Below are 451 nucleotides of genomic sequence, written 5' to 3'. Positions count from 1 at the left end.
ACACACTGTACCCATCACCGGACACAGTGTCCGGGGAGAGACTCAAGGACATACAGCGAAAACAAAGGACAACAAAGCTGAGCAGAGATAAATAAACATCAACATGAGGCTGTTATATACAACAATAGACACAACATGCAATATGTGTATATGAGACAACCAGAAGGAAACAGGTGACATTTATATTAATTAGGTTGTGTAAGTTACTTTATATCCATCCATATTCACACACACACACATATATATATATATATATATATGTGTGTGTGTGAAGTATATTCTTATTGTTTATAGTATTTTATATTTTATCTTATTTATTTTAGATTCTACTACATTTCTACTCTTATTTTATTTCTTATTACTTATATACTAATATATTATTTTCCCCTTCTGCTGCTGTGTCAAATTAGAATTTCCTCCACGGGGATCAATAAAGGTTCATCTTATCTTA

This window comes from Seriola lalandi, unplaced genomic scaffold, assembly GCF_002814215.2.
Source record: "Seriola lalandi dorsalis isolate HSWRI2012SDOR001 ecotype SW California unplaced genomic scaffold, Sedor1 jcf7180002054826, whole genome shotgun sequence".
Taxonomy (NCBI): domain Eukaryota; kingdom Metazoa; phylum Chordata; class Actinopteri; order Carangiformes; family Carangidae; genus Seriola; species Seriola lalandi.
The sequence above is the reverse complement of the archived record's forward strand: the minus strand, read 5'-3'. Positions refer to the sequence as shown.